General features: G+C 46.4%; 1 protein-coding gene across 2 annotated transcripts in view; it reads left to right on the top strand.

Moving 5' to 3' along the window:
- The window catches only part of LOC119376126 (poly [ADP-ribose] polymerase 2), a 49,039-nt gene that overhangs the window by 8,730 nt on the left and 21,883 nt on the right, over positions 1-18,426 (top strand). The gene's annotated exons all lie outside the window — the stretch shown is intronic.

Below are 18,426 nucleotides of genomic sequence, written 5' to 3'. Positions count from 1 at the left end.
CTTTTCTCTCAACAAAATTCTCTGTGCTAATGGTTATTTAGAAAGAAATGTACTGCATGGCTCTGCATCTAATGATACTCAGAATGTACAATATTAATGACAACTAACAGATAATAATGCCAAGGAAAGTATAGGGGGTCATCCTCTCGTCCACTTTATGGGGTATACATGTACATTAAAACCTAGGAGTGTTAGTCAGCGCCGATTGCAGCCATGGCAGCGAGTGTGGAACACTCTTTTTCTGCCTGTTGGCGTCACGTAGCACGTGATCTTTTTTCGAGCCGGCAGCTGACCAGTAATCCCTCGCATACTACCTGAAGGCACCAAGTCTGCCAGAAGAAGACCCTTGCTATGAATGAAGGAAAGACGGTAACTGCTAAGGGCTCGTTTTTCTTTGTTAGACACAATATTAATGATAACAAACAGACAATAATGCCAAGGAAAGTGTAGGGAGTGTTATTTCTGGTATTTAAGATAGAAATGGGAAGAAAGTAAAGTGGATGAAAAAATAACTTGCCGCCGGCAGGTACTGAACCTGCGACCTTCGAATAACGCGTCCGATGCTCTACCACTGAGTTACGGCCGCGGTCATCCTCTCGTCCACTTTATGGGGTATATATGTACATTAAAACCTAGGAGTGTTAGTCAGCGCTGATCGCAGCCATGGCGGCAAGTTATCTTTTCGTCCACTTTACTTTCTTCACATTTATATCTTAAATACCAGAAATAACACCCCCTATACTTTCCTTGGCATTATTGTCTGTTTGTTATCATTAATATTGTGTCTAACAAAGAAAAACGAGCCCTTAACAGTTACCGTCTTTCCTTCAGAATGTGCAAAGGACTTTTGCACATGCATGTGAAAGTGGGTGCTGTAAATAGCTTTCTGAGCAAAAAAAAACTGGTTTATGTTAGTACCATAAAGGGCTCTTACTCATGTTGCTGTGCTGCAAAACATTGACATGGGTGCTGGACTCATAGTGTCCCGTAAGCAGAAACAAAAAAAGGTTGAGGTTCATATGCTGAACTGACTTGTTGTAAAGGTCCAGGTCAGTATCCTGGTGTAGTAACCAGGTCTTCAAGATGCAAGGAGGTAGTTTGTTTGGTGGACAGCATCACAGAGATGATGGAAAGTAAACAGCACACAGACAATGTGCAGATAGTGGTCCTTTGAAACTATGTGACCTTGCTCTATATATAGTCATGATGAGCAGTATTATGGCAGTCAATGAATACAATCACTATTAGTTTTGCTATGCACATGTGAAGCCGTTCTGGATAAGTATTAATGAACCTGGATGTTCCAGTTCAGTCAACCGTACTAGGGATGGGTGAATAGTAGTTTTGAGGTTCAAAGCGAATGGCGATTTGGTCGAATAACTTCAAATCGAATTGTTTGTATGTTATTTATCACATATTATTAAGAAAAATGAGCATTTTTGTCATGATCCAACTAACTTGCACAACATTTTTAAGAATCGGAACTTCAAAGTGGAAGCAACTTTGAATAGTAGCACAATTTGTATAGCAGTAGGGTGCAAGTTATAACTGGTACAATATGTTATGTTTTAAAAGTTACTATACTTAATTAGCACATATAAGACTGTATAACACGCTTTTAAACTTAAAAAATAATTAATTGAGGTGAAAGTAATATGTACATTTAACCTTTAAGTGTGGCTTTGCAGCAGTGCGAATTTCCCCTGGATGGGTGGTTTTACGGCATAAAACGCCCCCTCCCCCTGCTGCAGTGAAACCATCTTTGCAGGGGAAGTAAGGGGGGGGGGGTACCTATGGGCTCAAATATACACATATTCGTTCATTTTGAATATTCGAAGCGCCCGCATATTCACGCATCCCTAAACCATACATTTCTTCTGTTTCTGGATAATGCCTGTCAACCCATATTTCATACTCCATGTTGCCTATTTGGGAATCAAGTATCTGAGACCTCGGTGTCTAATGTTTCTGCACAACCTACAACACAAAGAATCGTTGGTGTGGTTTTATTTTCCTCTTTCTCTCTCTCTCTTTTTTTTGTTTGTTTGTCAGAATGTGAACACAGACTGTGCGACCACCCACAGTATATACAAATGGTCTTATACTGAAATGACATTTGTTTGACCGAAACTTTATCTATTATTTCGTTCCGCAGTGAAACAGAAATTTTTTTATCGTCTTTCAGTTCGCGGGCAAACTTGGCCATCCTGAACAACTGAGCTAATAATAATAATTGTTGGGGTTTTACATCCCAAAACCGCGATATGATTATGAGGGACACCGTAGTGGAGGGCACCGGAAATTTTGACGACCTGGGGTTCTTTAACGTGCAGCTAAATCTAAGTACACGAGCCTCAAGCATTTCTGCATAATTGAAAATGCGGCCACCGTGGCTGGGAATCGATTCCGTGACCTTCGAGTCAGCAGTCGAGCACCACAACCAATAGACCACCGTGACGGGTAGGAACAACTGAGTTCGTGAAACGTGAACGATAATGCATATGTCTGGGTACAGTATTAGCATGTACTTCAGGCAGGAATTCCAAAGTAAAGATGTGTTGAAATTGTGCGAAAAATGAAAACAGTGGCAACCAGAGACATTTATATTAGTGCAAGTGGACTTTCGTGTGCCTGTCACGCAGGCCAGCGTAGAAAGGGCATTCTCGGCATTGAAGTTTGTTTTGTCAGAACTGCGATCTCGCACATAAGAGAGTACACTCGATGACGTGCTGCTTCTGAGATCATGCTTACTCCCTTGACACAAAGCATTGAGCCTGCTAAAAAAATTCTTAATTGATTTGTGAGAAAATAATTACTATGTAGTGAGACGCTTGTTGATACTACTCGAGACGCTTGTTGATATTCAATTCAATTCAATTCAATTTTATTTTCCAGTATATACATGCTGGATGGTTGCGTTGAGTTAAAAGCTACATAAGTAGCTTGACGGGACCCAACGACCAGACTATACAGGGCAGTAACAACAAGCAGTCCGGTACAATGGCGAGCAAATCAACAAGCAAAACAGAATACCATATCGTACAAAATGAATACATATACAGCGGTTTACATGTATTTCCAGCACGAGAACTGCAGGAAGAAAAAAAGGGGAAATAAATACATGTGCATAAAAAGAAAAATACTGGGGAAAAGAAAAAAAAAATGCTACATACAATAAAATACTGCTATAGCATGAGTAATGAACAGAAATAAGAATAACACAGAATAGTAACACCGAACTACTGTAGCAATACTAGCTATTTGGAACAAAATAAAACAAAAAACACTGGCCATATAACACAGCAAGAAATTCATGGAAGCAGAATGACTATGTTAGAAGAAACGGCATAAGTTACACACAATGCAATTACACAGAATGTCACAGTATGTGACATTACAAGTGTGCGAAATATAAACGCAAGTCTTTTTTACAGAAAATCTGAGTATCTTCATATTTATTTAAAGTGGATGGTAGGTTATATGCCAATGATTTATGTTTGTAGTGCGTCCTGAAATATGGAACTGACCATGTCTCAGGGTTCCTTGTGTTCGCATTAATTCTACGACGTTCTAAAGATGCCAACTGTTTTATGTAATTCTTGAGGGATTCAGAAGCATATCGCGCAGTATGTAATAAACGAAAAGTATAAAGGTTGTCAATTCTAATAACATTGTACTTAGGAAACGCTTCTCTGGTGCTAGAATAATAGTCTATGTTGCCAATATAGCGAATAATCTTCTTCTGTAGCATCAGAACTCTACGTATGTTAGTTATAGTGGTTGTACTCCACACTAAGGCGCAATAATGTAAGTGGGCATGAAATAAAGCATTGTAAATCTGTACTTTGGCCTTTGTAGGCAGCAAACTACGACATCGTGATAGGACACCTGTCACAGAGGAGAGCTTTTCACATAGGTAATTTACATGCATATCCCAAGTGAGCTGTGAAGAAAAGTGCACGCCAAGAATTTTGTGGCTGTCGACTATTTCGATTTTTTTATCTTCAAAAGCAATAGTATTATTTAATTGAAACAATTTGTTCTTGGAGCGAAAAATAATTACCTTAGTTTTCTTCGCGTTGATCCTAAGTTGATTTAGCTGAGACCAGGTAGATAACTTTCTCAGCAGTTCATTACAATTCGTTGTCAAGTTGTGCACGTCGTTCCCGGATAATATGACAGTGCTGTCATCAGCGTATATGATAAATTCAGCATTAGTATCAACGTTCACGATGTCATTAATGTAAATGTTAAATAAAAGCGGCCCTAAAACGCTTCCTTGAGGCACGCCAAATTTGTTTATTAGAAAAGAGGACGTGTGACCGTTCACGTAAACACACTGGTATCTGTCACTCAAGTAAGACTTAAACAGTGATAAGCAGCTACCACGTACTCCGTAACATTCTAGTTTGTCTAATAAAATGTTATGACTTAGGCAGTCGAATGCCTTACTAAAATCTATAAACAACGCCAGCGCATGGGCTTTCCTTTCTATGTTCCTTATTATCGTTTCCTTGATTGACAGTAGTGCTGTTTCCGTTGACCTGTGTTTCCTAAATCCGTGTTGCGCATTAGTTATGACACTAAACTTATCCAAGAAATTGACCATACGACAGTGTATAATTTTTTCTAGCCCCTTGGAAAACACAGGTAACACTGAAATTGGCCGGTAGTTGTTGGGGTCATTAGGGCTACCTGCTTTTAGTATTGCCGAAACTCTGGCGTATTTCATTGCCTGGGCGAATTTGCCCGATTCAAGTGCTAAATTAAATATGTGAGCAAGAGCAGGAGAAATAGAAGTTATACAGTGCTTAATAGGACCTAGTTGCAGGTTGTTGATGTCTAACGGTTTAGTATTTTTTAAGGATTGAAATGTAGTACAGACTTCATATTCATCCGTAGGCTGGAAATAAATGCTATCGGCAATAAGACTTGCGTTTGTTTTTCCCGACGTTGCAGCGCAGGTGGGGTAGGCAGCAGGAATGGCAGCGTTAATGAAATGTTGGTTAAAGTGATTAGCGAGGGCCTCGCCTTTTAATTCAGTACCGTCATAAAGTATACTGTTTGGAACACTTTGTTTGGTACGACGACCAAGAACATCGTTTATTATTTTCCATGTCTTATCGGGCCGTTGCTGTGAGGCAGACATAAAAAGTTGCTCGTAATAAGCTCGTTTGGCATGCCGTAGGTCACAATTTAATTGGTTTCGAAAAGCTTTAAATTCCTTTAATTGTATGTGCGAACGAGACCTCAAAAATGAATGATACATCGAATTTTTACGCGAAATCATTTTCAAGTGTTCTTTCGTTATCCATGGCTTTCTTGCCTTTTTCGGTGGTTTTACTTGTTTCATAGGAAAATGCCTTTCGTATATTTTTATAAATTTTCCTATGAACTCATTGTATGCCTCATTGGCGTACGTCAATGCCAAGACAGAAGACCAGTCTTGGGCCATTATTTCAGTTAGGCAAGCAGCCCACTTTCTGTTATTCGCTGAACAGTGAATGTTTCTACCTCACGGTTTCGAATTCCTCTTTGATTTTCATATAGCGCATAAACAGGGAGGTGATCACTAATGTCCGAGGCAACAGTACCTGCAGTGTAAGTCTTGGTCTCTGCATTTATTATTAAAAGGTCAAGGCATGACAATGTGCAGCACGTAATGAGAGTTGGAGTAGTAATTAAATTTTTGAAACCGCTCGAAGACAGCAACGTACCAAATTCTCTCGAAGTAGTGCTGTCATCAAGAATATTGATGTTAAAGTCGCCACCACACGTCAAGTGAAAGTTGTTTTTACAAGTGAAGTCCAGGAAACTTTCATAAAATTCTAGGAAACGTCTAATATTTCCACCCGGTGGGCGATAAACAGCGAATATTTCATTTTGATCGGAGACGGTGAGCATTTCGTAATCTTCAGTTGACACGCAGTATTCATGAACTAAATGGCATTTCTTCTCTGTAGTCACATAAAGCGCAACACCCCCTCCACGTTTATCCGATCGATTGGAAAAGCAACTGTCATATCCAGGCAGTTTTAACTTGGTACTATTATTCGTATACCAGGTTTCAGACAGCATAAGAACACCCACTTTGAATGATAATTGCTCTAAAAAAAACAAAATGTAGTCCTCTTTATTCATTGCAGAGCGAGTGTTAATATGCAGAACTGATTGGCAAGACGGGTAATCAGACTTAATAGCAGAAGGTGACGCTAAGTTTATGTATGCGCAGTCGTTATCCATTTTTGATGATGCGGCGCAGTGGTCAGCCCAGCCTGTCACCTGCGCCTACGCAGTTGCAAATGCCGACCCCGGAAAAACCTTATCAATATCATGCTCATTCGGAACGTGCACGGCGGGTGTATCGTCAGATTGCTTCGCATAGATTTTCCCGTTAAATGACCAGACAGATTTCCATTTGTATTCATACTTTTTCTTCACAGCAAGAGCTAGAAGTTTCTTTAAGGCTGGGCAAAGATGCTCATTCACATAGATAGCATTTTCACTGGTCAGTCCGACATCTTTGTTAGTCAGACGAGCTCGTTTTGCTTTCCTTAGAATGCTGTCTCGCTTTGCACGAGACTTAAACTGGACGATGATATTACTTCTGCCGCTGTCTTGGCTCGGCACCCGATGACAGACCTCAATATCACCTGCAGTTATTTGCTCATTTACGGCACTTCCAATCTTAGAGACCATGTCAATAACAGATTCATTGTCTTGTTTTAGTACACCTTGTATTTCGAGGTTTGCCTTCCTCGAGTACTGCTCAGCAAGAACAAGCCTTGTTTCAAGATCCCTGCCTTTGCTCTCAAGACATTTACACTCAGCACGAAGAGCAGCATTTTCACTTTCAAGATCCCTGTTCTTTGTAATCACATCGTCCAGTTTCTTCTTTTGCTCCTCAAGTGAAGTGAAGGCAAAGTCAAGGCTTTCCGTCATTTGACGCTGTTCAGTTTTTAGCTCACGGATTTCATTCCGTAAATCCCTTTCAAAGGAATCGCGAAAAGATTTCATCTCTTGTTTCATCTCTTCCTTTATCTTTAGCAGCTCTGCCTTCATTTCTTCCTTGAGTTTAGCAATGTCTTTCGCCATTTCCCAACGCTCACACAAAAATACAAGGTAGAATTTACAAGGCAAAAATACAAGGCAGAAATCCGGATTCACTGTTTGGCAGCAGCGACGAAGCGTGGATATGCAATAAGGTAATGAAATACCCGATATATCTGGAACACTAACCTGTGATAAGAGCGCCAGAAAGTTTAGCCCGTGCACACAGCTCTCGTCGCTACTGTCAAGTGAAAGCTGCGACGACCACGCAGCTCCTTTTGTAGTGTGCACAACGTGACGTTGATCCTTGAGACAGGGCGCAGGCGCAGCCGACAATGACGCCTCCTGGTACCAAGCCCTGGATTGCTTCGGAGAAGCGGTGGACCGTTTGGACGCTTTTGGTGCGGCTGCTTGAAATGCCCTGTGATAAGAGTGCCAGAAAGTTTAGCCCGTGCACACAGCTCTCGTCGCTACTGCCAAGTGAAAGCTGCGACGACCAGCTCCTTTTGTAGTGTGCACAACGTGACGTTGATCCTTGAGACAGGGCGCAGGCGCAGCCGACAATGACGCCTGAAGACGATCCCTGAAGACGCGTCAATAAACCACGTCACATTTGGTGGAGGTACGTGGATTCCCAGTACCAACCTGGACCTTCGCTCCCGGAAACTCCCCCCGGTTCGTGACCACGTCGCCACCATGGCCGAGGAGACCCCTCTCCAGTCGGGACCTTCGGCAGTCCACGTCACCTGCGGCGCCGTGTATCGCCAGCGAGATCCACCCATCTTTACCGGCTCAGGTGACTCGGACGTGGAAGAATGGCTCTCGAAATACGAACGTGTGAGTGCCAGCAACAAATGGGACGACCAAATGAAGCTTGGTTACGTCCAGTTCTACCTTGCGGACATCGCCCAGCTGTGGTATAACAACCACGAGAGCGACGTTCCCACTTGGTCCGTCTTTAAGACTTCCATTACGGACGTTTTCGGTCGGCCTTCGGCTCGCAAGCTTCGGGCAGAGCAGCGCTTGCGTCAACGCACGCAGCAACCCAGCGAGAACTTCATGGGCTACATTGAGGATGTGCTGAACCTCTGCAACCGCGTGAACTCTACCATGACCGAAGAGGATAAGATCAAGCACATCCTGAAGGGCATTGAGGACGATGCTTTTCGGATGCTCCTCGCAAGGAATCCCACCACAGTCGCTGCACTCGTCTCCTTGTGTCAGAACTTTGACGAGTTGCGTCGGCAGCGCTTGATCGCGCGCCAAGCCCTCACGACGACCGACACGCTATCGAGCTTGCATGTTACTGCTCGCCCTGCCGATCAGCAGCCGCTGCTATCCACCATCAAGGAGTTTATCCGCGAAGAGGTAGCGCGTCAGCTTTTATTACTACCTCTCACGAACGAGCCGGTGCAGACTTTGGCCCCCGACCTTCAACACGTCATTCGGACCCAAATTGCTGAGCACCTACCACCATCTATACCCCAACAACCACTCGTCACTGCGCCGCTCACTTATGCAGCTGTCGCTGCTCGGCCCCCTCAGCAGCCTATGCCGTATACCAGACCTGCGATGCCAACCCCTGCGATGCCGACCCCTGCCTCGCCGCTGACCACGACTTCTTCGCCGCTTCAATACGCGGGGCCCTCGCCTTCGTTTTTCCGCCGTCAAAACGTGTGGTGAACGCCGGACAACAGGCCCATCTGCTTCGCCTGTGGTGTCGCTGGACACGTCGCTCACCACTGCCGCCGTTGCCCACCTTCTTTCTTCGAGACCGTGGCCACACCTGATCCCTCGTCGTCACGCACACCACCTAGGTACGCCGCTGATAATCGACCATCCTTCTCCAATCGTCGATCATCATTTCCTCGACGACGCTCTCTGTCACCCATGCGTCGTCGCTCAGCTACAGAGGAGGGAAACTGATTGCTGCAGTTCCGGAGGCAAGAGCTGCATGCAAGTCGAACTGCCCAAGGCCTCCATGTGTTTCGCCGCCAAATGTTATAGACGTCGATGCCGAAGGAACCGCCGCCGTTGCGCTTATTGACACAGGGGCCGCCGTTTCCGTCATCTCTGAGATACTGTGCCGCAAGATAAAGAAGTTGACGACGTCGCTATCAGGACTAATGCTCCGTACTGCCAGCTCACAGTGCATTGCGCCGTCAGCTGTCTGCACTGTGCGAGTCACCATACAAGGTGCACTTTACGTGATCGAGTTCTTTGTGCTACCGTCCTGCTCCCACGACATTATTCTCGGTTGGGACTTCCTATCGAGTCATAGCGCCATTATAGACTGTTCTCGTGCAGAAGTAGCTCTTATGCCGCTGCAGACCTCTCTTTCGTCGGAACCTCCCCACAAACTAGTCGTCGCTGAGGACACAGATATACCCCCAAACTCGTGGACCCTCGTAGCACTGACCTGTACGACTGCACCAGACGGAACAGCGCTCTTTGCCCCGTCGGACGTATTTCTACGTTGTCGCGGCTTACGACTGCCCTTTGCAGTCCTATCGATTAATTCTGGCGCTACGATAATGCTCGTTGCCAACTCGCTGGCGTCCGCCGTCACCTTGCTTCGCGGGGAATCTTTGGGGCACGTACAAGACGTCGACCTCTTGCATTCCCTGGACTTCTCTGAGGACCAACTCCACCTCCAGCTGAACGCCATGACGTCACCTGTTCCCAACTCTTCAGCCCCAGATAATTTCCGCCCTTCAATCGCCGACGATCTACCACCATCGCATCGCAGCCAACTCCTCGCCCTTCTGCAAGACTTCCGCTCGTCCTTCGATTGTGCCCAGCCAACCTTGGGCCGCACGACAAGCGTCACACACCACATCGACACCAGTTCACATGCTCCCTTACGCCAACGACCCTATCGAGTTTCCGCAGCAGAACGGCAAATTATCAACGAACAAGTTGACGACATGCTTAAACGCGCAGTGATACAGCCGTCCCAGAGCCCCTGGTCCTCTCCTGTCGTACTTGTGCACAAGAAGGATGGATCAATAAGGTTCTGCGTTGACTATCGCCACCTCAATAAGATTACTCGAAAGGATGTGTACCCGTTGCCACGCATCGATGACGCTCTTGATTGCTTGCAAGGGGCAGAATATTTCTCGTCTTTAGATTTACGCTCAGGTTACTGGCAAGTACCGATGGATGTCACCGATCGTGCGAAGACTGCTTTCGTCACTCCTGATGGACTCTACGAGTTTAACGTCATGCCGTTCGGATTGTGCAACGCCCCAGCTACCTTCGAACGAATTATGGACAACATCCTTCGCGGCTACAAGTGGAACACCTGCCTTTGCTACCTCGGCGACATCGTAGTCTTTTCTAGGGATTTCCCTACTCACCTTGTCCGCCTACGTGAGATTTTGACGTGCCTCACCTCAGCTGGTCTTCAACTCAACATCAAAAAGTGTCATTTTGTGGCGCGCTAGTTGACGATACTGGGTCACATCGTCTGCAAGGAAGGCGTTCTTCCGGACCCAGCGAAACTCCGGGCCGTTGCCGAATACCCCAAGCCCACTTGCATGAAGACGCTTCGAAGTTTCATTGGGCTGTGTTCCTATTTTCGCCGATTTGTTCGCGACTTCGCTTCCATTATCGCCCCTCTTACCAATCTTTTGACAACTTCTAATGGCCTGTCTGCTTGGTCAAGAGAGTGCGACACATCTTTCGAAACGCTACGGCGCTTACTGACATCGCCTCCAATACTTCGGCACTTTGACCCTGATGCGCCAACGGAAATCCATACTGACGCCAGCGGCGTCGGCCTTGGTGCAGTACTGGCTCAAAAGAAACCGGGATACAAAGAATACGTCGTCGCTTACGCGAGTCGAACTCTCAAGAAAGCTGAGTGCAATTATTCGGTTACTGAGAAGGAATGCCTTGCCATAATTTGGGCTTTGGCTAAGTTTCGCCCGTACCTCTATGGCCGCCCTTTCGACGTCGTCACGGACCACCATGCTCTATGTTGCCTCTCATCGCTGAAAGATCCATCGGGACGCCTCGGTCGTTGGGCGCTTCGGCTGCAAGAGTACGACATTCGTGTTGTGTACCAATCAGGCCGCAAGCACTCTGATGCTGATGCGCTCTCCCGCTCACCGCTAGCGTCCGACACAGCTTCCCCATCAGCTTCCTTGTCGCCAATCGACGTCACAGACATGTCGTTGGAGCAACGCAAGGATGCGTGGGTTTGCCACATGCTCGACTTTCTGGCTGATCCATCAGCTTACCCCGCTTCAAGAACTCTTCATCGCCAAGCGCGCCATTTCGCTATTCGAGATGGTCTCCTCTATCGGCGGAATTACGCGTCTTGATGGTCGGAGGTGGCTCCTTGTGATACCTCGCCACATGCGCATGGAAATGTGCGCTGCTTTTCACACCGACCCGCAAAGCGCTCACGCCGGCGTTCTCAAGACCTACAACCGCCTGCGTCAGCGATACTATTGGAGCGGACTGTATTCATTTGTGTGCAAGTATATCCGCACTTGTACCGCCTGTCAGCGACGAAAGGCTCCACCCCAACGACCAGCCGGTACACTTCAGCCTCTTCCGTGCCCGGCGCGTCCGTTTGACCGCGTTGGTATTGATTTATACGGCCTGCTTCCCTCGACCACTTCTGGGAACAGATGGATTATTGTCGGCGTAGACCACCTCACGCGTTACGCAGAGACTGCAGCTTTGGCCACAGCAACAGCCAGAGAAGTTGCGTTTTTCATTCTACGCAACTTCGTCCTGCGCCACGGCGCCCCGCGCGAACTTTTGAGCGACAGAGGACGTGTTTTCCTGTCCGAAGCTATTGAAGCATTGCTCGTTCAGTGCAATATCGTTCACCGCATGACGACCGCATATCATCCACAAACCAATGGCCTAACCGAAAGATTTAATCGCACTCTCGGTGATATGCTGACAATGTACACCGCATCCGACCAGACCAACTGGGACACCGTTCTTCCTTTCGTGACATACGCGTACAACACTGCTATGCAAGCCACCACAGGATTCTCACCGTTCTTTCTTTTACACGGACGGGAGCCATCATGCATGCTGGACACCATGCTTCCTTACACACCTGACGCATGTGAGTACAGCCCAATTTCCGACTTTGCAAGGTACGCAGAAGATTGCCGACAGTTGGCCCGTTCATTTACGGCAGAAGACCAAGGTCGCCAGAAGCTTAGGCGCGACGACGACGGACCTCTTGCTGCTTTCAAGACAGGTGCTCTCATCTGGCTTTGGGTACCGCCGAACACTCCTGGACATTCCTCCAAGTTACTAGCCCGATACCACGGCCCCTACCGCATTCTTGCTCAGACTTCTCCCATCAATTACGAGGTCGAGCCCTTGACACCATCTCACGACTTGCGCCGTCGCGGCCGAGAAATCGTCCACGTGTCTCGCATCAAGCCATATTATGACCCCGCTATCTTGTCAACGCCTTAAGTCGCCAGGATGGCTCCGCTATTCCCCGGGGGCCAATGTAGTGAAGAGAGGATGACGAAGAAACACACGAGCAAGCAAGCAAGCCGCAGTGTCAAGAGTAGCAGGGGACTCCAGCTCGCGCTTGCCCGGATTTTGGCTGCTTGACGCCCGCCGCTCTCCGACGCCCTACTCGAGACGCTTGTTGATATTCCCTGAAGACGCGTCAATAAACCACGTCACAACTAGGACTTTGAAGGGTACTGGTTTGTGCTAGTTGGTAGGAGTTTGTGTTACAGTTACTTCCGCTCGGAAGAACGTGTTTTACCCCTGCCCCCCTTTCTTAAGAGGAGCGCAAGTAGCTATACCACAAATCCATTGTTTTTTATCGTTACTTTAATTTCATATTTTTGCATACAAATAACCGTTACAAACCGTTATAGATTTTTTTTTTTTTTCCGTTCCGGAACAGAAACGGAATGGAACTTTTTGCAGTGGAACGAAACTACAACCGAAACTAAAAAAATTTCGTTCTGACACCCTGGTTCAAAACACACTTCACATCCTTCTTAGTAAAGTGTGGGAGAAAGGGAAGGTTCATCCTATGCATGCTTTGCCATCACAGAACCGAGCATCTGCAGATGCACTAACTGGTTTCAGTACTAGTTGGCTACTGAAGTGTCTGGAAGAACAGTCATGTAAGTGTTTTATTGATTGATGCAGATGGGAAAGTGATGTAATGTTGGGAAACTATAGCAGGAATAGAGGAGAAAAAACACTGTTTGAAGTTGTTTGAAAAAAAGTCAATTTATGTTGCTATTTGTTCAGCATAGGGGTACTAGTGTTCCTTTGGCCTAGGAAAAAAAGTAAAAATTGTGGCACTAAGCAGGAGTAAATTTCGTCCGAAATTGGGAAATTCGGAAGGTTCTTTTTAGCGCAGCAAGGCCGGACCCATTAGTGTCACCGGAGCAAGACGCCGTCAAACCGATGGACCTTTAAGACACAAACTTTATGTGCAGGAATATTTACGTACAAATGGCAGCAAAAGAATGATCCGCAGCGGGGCTTAGAACAGTGGGGCCAGTGCCTAGCCAGCAAGATCTGGTAGTCAGCAAAAGACGTCCCGGCTTTCTGCAACAGTCCTTTTATCCCCTCTGGCACAGAATGGCCTCTCATTGCCTGCGGTCAACGACACTGGCCGAAACCGGGCCGGCAGTTCCATGGGAGAAGCGGGAGAACTTGGGAACATTCTAGCTTGAGGGGTCACACTGGGCACGACCTTACACATCCCTTCCAAGATTCATTGATCAGAAAGATGATGCAACGAATGAAGTTAAAAAAAAAAAGTTTCGTGCCAAAGGCGACGTCACACAAGAAAGATAAGCACACCACAAGAATGTGCTCAAAATGCCATTAGGCAGCACACTCTTCAATTCATGTGAAGGGAATCTGTCGGGGGGAAAGTCCACTTTACAAAACACCACAGGAGCTGCGTAAAAGGAGCAGGCAGCCCCCCCTGTCACAAGACAGTTAGCACCCTAAATGTTGCCCAGGCTGGCCCCTCACTCCGACTATGATTGTGTAATCAGGACAATGCGCCAGCCAGGCCCGTAGCCAAGGGGGGAAGGGGGGGGGGGGCTAGTTTCCTCCCCCCTTCCCGAAATTTGGTGAAGTAGGTGTTTTTACCAAAAATAAGTAATGAATAATAGGTGTTTTTCTCAAATAGTCAAGGTTTCCAGCAAGTGCCCCCCATCCCCCCCCATTCCCCGAAAAAATTCCTGGCTACAGGCCTGGCACCATAGGTCGGCAAACTCACTCATGAGTCGACTCACTCAGACTCACTCTGACTCATATCGAGACGTGAGTCTGAGTCTGAGTGAGTCCGGGTGGGTGAAGTTTTTGTGAGTCTGAGTCCGAGTGAGTTCGGTTGGGAAAAACTTTGGTGAGTCTGTGTCTGAGTGAGTCTGGTTGAGGAAAATTTTGGTGAGTCTGAGTCCGAGTGAGCCCTAAGGGCAAAATCTCTTGCATGAGTGAGCCTGAGTGAGCTCCACATTTTTTGCCGACCTGTGGTCCTATCTACTCTACTTCAGCATTACTATCAGCCTTATGTCGGCTCATGTTTATACTCGCATATAGTCCCACATACTTCAACGCGCTGCCGTTCATACGTCAGCTCAATATTTATTGATCAGAGGCGTGAGTTGAGGAGGGAGAGGGGGAGGAAGTGCCTTGACCTCCCCCCGCAAACTTTTTCACGGGAAGTTACTGATAAAAATATCTCGTATGAGTCATCTCTTTCAATAAAAAGGTCCTTACTGAACTGCAAACTCGGATAACTCGTATTTGAAGGTACGAGATCAAGAGATGCTAAGTAGCGCACCGATTCTGCAAGATATTGGCGTTAAAGGGCATTGACATTATGGTAGAAAAAGGCTAATTATAAGCTAACGGACTCATGAGTCGACTCACTCAGACTCAGATCGAGCCGTGAGTCTGAGTCTGAGTGAGTTCGAGTGAATTATATTTTGGTGAGTCTGAGTCCGAGTGAGTCCGGTTGAGAAAAATTATAGTGAGTCTGAGTCCGAGTGAGTCCGGATGAGGAAAACTTTGGTGAATCTGAGTCCGAGTGAGCTCTAAGGACAAGATATGTTTCGTGAGTGAGTCTGAGTGAGCTCCACATTTTTTGCCGACCTATGCCTGGCACCAGCGTTTGGTGCGAGTTCTGCCCGTGAGATGCAGAACTGCGTCTTGGTGCTGGAGAGCTAGAGCCCAATGTATCAGCTTTGCGGCCTGGTGCATGCTCTTTTTGGGGTACGAAAGCTGTCGTGATGAGTCGTGAGACTGGTGTTATTCATTTATTTGTTTATATATTTATTTATTTATTTAGTCATGACATCTCACAGGGCCCAATAGGGCATTAAGTAAGGGGGACGAGGACAAAGTAAATGTAACAGAAAAATACATCAATAAATACAGGGAAATGTGGGGAAAAAATGTACAGTTTTGTTACTGAGAAATTAATATACAGGGCAAAAAAGGGAAAAAATACTGTGCAAGGCATTTTCAAACAGGAACAGCATTTCTCCTTCAATAGAAAAAGAATAGTTCCCAATCACAGCACTCACAAGAGAAAGAATGCATGAAAGTACAGTTGCATACAAGTACAGTTGCGAATTGCCCACAAAACATAATTATTCCTTTTGTGAGTTGGCGAGGTATACCCACTACACGTCCGTAAGGCAACGCGCAGCTGCACACGTTGTTGATGCTGTTGTTGATCATCATCATCATCATCGTCATCATCAGCCTGGCTCCGCCCACTGCAGGGCAAAGGCCTCTCCCATGTTCCGCCAATCAACCCGGTCCTGTGCTTTCTCCTGCCACGTTATTGTTGTGTTGCCACTGTATACACCGTCCGGTGGAACAAAGGAGGGCACTTTCGCGCCGGAGCGCATGCTGCGTAGGTCAGACCAGGCCGAGAACGGGGAGGGGACACCTTTATTGACAGAGAGCGTATAAACTGCACGACACCGCAGTTATACCTGCAAACTTCTTAATCTCATCTGCCCAACTAACTTTCTGTCTCCCCCTCACACATTTGCCTTCTTTTGGAATCTACTCTTAATGACCAGCGGTTATCTTGCTTACGCACTACATGCCCTGCCCATGCCCATTTCTTCTTGATTTTGACTAAGATGTCCTTAAGACCCGTTTGTTCCCTGACCGACTTTGCTCTCTTCTTGTCCCTTAAGGTTACACCTGTCATTTTAACGTGATAGCGTTAAAAAGCTCATTTTGCGGAAATTCCAGTGTCGGCGTCAACGCCGTTAGTTGCGAGTGAAAAATCATCATTTTGTCCGTGACCGACCTCGGGCATTGAGAAAGATTCAAATAAAATAAATAAAAATCTTCGGTTCGAGTGAGAATTGAACACGGGCCGTCTGCGTAACGAGCAGGTGTTCTACCACAGAGCTACGCTATTGCTTGAAACTGCTTTGGAAAAAAGAAACTATGTGAACGTCATGTAGTGGGAGGAGTCTCCTTAACGCATGTAATATTGCGTGGCAGAAGCATAGAATCGTGCCAGGCATCAAAACGTGAATTGCGCAACGAGTGGGTATTTTAAAGGCCCACCCATTACAAAGCGCTCACACATGTTTAATTATCATCAAATGCAAAAGCATCAACAGAGTGAGCAGCTGCGTAGGTTCGCGTGTTGCCTTACAGGCGCGTAATGGACCGTTCACTGATTCACAAAAGAAAGGATTATGGCGTAGTGGGCGTTTAACAACTGTACTGGCAGTAGGCATCCTGGGATAGTTTGAAACGGCCAATGTTACGCGCACAGTCGTTCGTTTCCTTACGGCACGGTTGAGGCATGCACCGAGAACCGAAGCCTGGCTTGCAATTGAGAAGGCGATGCTCATGGGGCCCGATTACGTTATCGCGTTCTACTCTTGAAGGCGAAGGTCAAGCGTCCTCCAAGCTTTTTTTCTTTCCTTTGTTCGCTGCGTCGTCCTCTATTTAAGTTGTTGATAATGATAATTAATTATGCCTCTGTGCTTTGTAATTGGTGGCCCTTTAAACCAACTGCTCGTTGCGAAGTTCACATGTTTTGACACCTGGTGTGATTCTATGCTTCTGCCATGCAATATTACTTGTGTTAATGATACTCCTCGCACTACATAACATTCATATAGTGTTTTTGTAGCATTAGCTACACTGGCCTAGCCGAGCCAGTTTCGCGTGGATCCTCAAGAGCCGTGCTGCGCATGCGCGAGGATCAGCGATGTCACGCATCGGAGCCGGCAGCTCCCACGCACTCCGCCGCCACCGGTCTGCGCTTTCCAGAGGAGTGACCTCGTAGCCTTGGCAGACGTATTGGCGCCAGCACGCGCGCAACTATTCGCCTTCACTGTGCAGTCGCCGTCTGACACTGCACTGGAGCCGCTTGATAGCGCCTCTGACTGGCGTTTGCCAGTGTGGTATAGCCATGGAGAGGGAGAGCGGAGAAGCTTAACTCATCGGATCCCGAAGTAGTTGCCTGGCAAAATAAATATACATGTGCCACATAATATGTATACCGTGTGTGTGTCATTGGAGCAGCAGTAAGCATGATAACCAAGCTAATCCTAGACAATCAGGAAAGCTAAGAATAATTAGCTGAACCTTTGCTAACGCTACGTTATCCTGGCATAGCCAAGCTAAGCCACTGCAACATTTTTTTCCAAAGCAATTTTGAGCACGGGCGTGGTGTTGTGGTAGAACACCTGCTAAACACGCAGAAGTCCCGAGTTCGATTCCCACTTGAACCGAAGATTTTTTATTTCTTTATTGGGGGGCATCTGTCTCGAATTTTCGCTCACTACCAACGCCGACAACGCCGACACTAAAATTCCTGCAAAACAAGCTCTTTAATGCTATCGTGTTAAAAATGTTCCTGCAATTGATCAAGAAATTATTGATGGTTGCTGATAGTTGCAATACTGTCGGGAGTATCATTTCATAGAACAATGGCTCAGGGAAGTGCAGATGAATTGAAAGCGTTAGTTTGTCCATTTATGCGTTTAATGCTGTATTGATTATATAAGTGACGTGAAATGCGTGAAGGCACTTCTGTTGGTCAGATGCTATAGTGATATTTATGGACTAGGTATAAAAGAGTGATGGGGAACGACATACATTTAATGGCACAAGTGCTATGTCATGTTTGGGAAGCAGCTCCATTTTGCACAGACTCTTGCTTGTTAGTCAGGTAGATTTTATGAGGGTACCACAATGCTGATGCATATTCTAGCTGCGGACGAACAATGGTTTCATAACCGAGTTGTCTTGCGTTGCTTGAAAAGTTCAGCAAATTCCGGTCTTTCCCATCTGTGACGTTTCCAATGACTTATCGGCCGACGAGAAGGCCAGCTTCATCTTCCTCAGGCCAGACCACGCCGG

This window comes from Rhipicephalus sanguineus, chromosome 1 (genome assembly GCF_013339695.2).
Source record: "Rhipicephalus sanguineus isolate Rsan-2018 chromosome 1, BIME_Rsan_1.4, whole genome shotgun sequence".
NCBI classification, from domain to species: Eukaryota; Metazoa; Arthropoda; class Arachnida; order Ixodida; family Ixodidae; genus Rhipicephalus; species Rhipicephalus sanguineus.
Note: the sequence above shows the minus strand (reverse complement) of the source record. Positions and strands in the feature narration are given on the sequence as shown.